General features: G+C 38.7%; 1 protein-coding gene across 4 annotated transcripts in view; it reads right to left on the minus strand.

The window, feature by feature from the left end:
- Positions 1 to 1340, minus strand: part of RC3H2 (ring finger and CCCH-type domains 2) — a 38356-nt gene extending 37016 nt beyond the window's left edge. For 2 of the 4 annotated variants that reach the window (XM_085300425.1, XM_085300427.1), the window contains exon 1: positions 1306 to 1339. The gene's annotated coding sequence lies outside the window, so the exon portion shown is untranslated. Of the gene's footprint in view, positions 1 to 1305 lie in introns of all 4 variants that reach the window. The other 2 variants (XM_085300433.1, XM_085300426.1) reach the window with 2 other exon arrangements.
- Between the last annotated feature and the right edge of the window lie 435 nt (positions 1341 to 1775).

Here is a 1775-nt window from a genome sequence, read left to right on the forward strand (position 1 = left end):
GTGTGTGTGTGTGTGTGTGTGTGTGTGTTTTAGAGGTGTCAGTGATAGGAAAGTTTGTCCTTGCCACAAGCCTGATAGTAATTCAGATCCTGCAACAGTATTGACTTTTCAGGAATAACTGAAGGGCAAGCACCAGAAAAAAATTTCTTTGCCTCCAAAATCAGTTGAACTTACTCTGAACACAGAGAAGAATATCCATCTCCAAACAGATTCATTTTGGCACAAGAACTTCTAGAAGAGATATGCTAAAGAACTCCATATTCTTCATGAATATTTATCAGAGAATGAGAACTCTTATACATAGCTTAGTTCTCCATGTCTTTCAAATCCTTATCACCATCTCCACCGCAACACTTAAACTATGTAAAAAGAGGAGTTCCATATTCTAACATTTTTCAAATAATTTTAAGGAAATATTAATTCTGCTCTCAAACACCAGCAACAAAACAGAAGGTTTTTTGTAAGGGAAGGAAAGGTTTTTTAAAGTTCATGAAGAATAGCTTAGTATACTCATGAATATAGATTTTATTCCTTTCAATAGAGTTGTCCAGCCACTTATGAGTRACTGCTTCTACTCATTTCATCATGAGATATAAAAAAACCTTACCAAATAAAGTTTAATGTGTACTTAACAAATGCTACTAGCAAAACCTTTTATGTATTATAAATATTGTATTTATTATAAATCAACAAACCCATAAATAGAAGAGATCAATGCTCAAGAATAGGATTGAGGTTTGAGCTATCTCAGAGACTACMACTCAATTTGTTAGAATTTAGTTTTTGGACAAAAATGAGTGCAACTTCATACAAGACAGGAGCATGAGTTAGTAAGAAATCTTTTCTTGCTGAAAGCTTTGCACACATTGCAGAAATAAGAAAGAGTTCATTAAAAGGCACACAGGTGTTGGGAAAGTGTTAATCACAATAATTAAGAATTCAATACTTAATGGAATAATACTTATGCTAGCAATAGAAGTTTCAAGTTCTAGAATTTCCACTTACATTTAGCACAGACCAAAGGTCAAATAACAGTATTTTCATTCAGGAGATTCAAAATTATACTTGTAGCTTGTCATTTCAAATGCCAAGATCTTTTCTGCCTCAAAAGCAAATTTACACCCCTGTAATTTGAATAGCTGATTTTAATTTTCATTTCAACATTATGATATAGCTACAATGGGCATTAAAGAACGATCACAACAGCAACTACAAGAACTACAACTAAATTCAGCTTTTTCAAGAGAAATCTTAAGTTTGCACCAAGAGACACAGCAGGGCACAAAAAAAAATCTCCAAACTTACACTGCAAATTTTTGCAGTTGGCACCCTGGACTTTATTATTTTATCTCATTAGAGACACCAGCCATTCCACTTTGCACCCTGACTGCAATTCAACACTTCTCCCCCCCCCCCCACAATCACACCGCTACCCTTTCCTATGCTTTGTGCCGACTTCTTCGCTTGACTCAAAATCCTCAGTGCACTGCAAGCATCAGCAGAACTCAGGCAAGCTTTTCCTGCTCAGGGGCTTGGGTTATTATTATTATTATTATTATTATTATTATTGGCTTAGCTCTTTAGATGGGGCATGATGGGTGCAGGTTCTCGGGCCTAGTTTCTGCTCGTCTTCGCGATTTCCCAAAGCGCAGCTCGGCAAGGGAAACCGGGAACGTTCGCTGCTTTCCACGGAGGACCCCCACGAGAGGAGGCTGCCGGGCACCGCTGCCCCGCGGCCGGCCCGGGGGTGGGGGGCAGCCGGGGGGCGCCGCTGC

This window comes from Rhea americana, unplaced genomic scaffold (genome assembly GCF_003343005.1).
Source record: "Rhea americana isolate MKP2758 unplaced genomic scaffold, rheAme1 scaffold_164, whole genome shotgun sequence".
NCBI classification, from domain to species: domain Eukaryota; kingdom Metazoa; phylum Chordata; class Aves; order Rheiformes; family Rheidae; genus Rhea; species Rhea americana.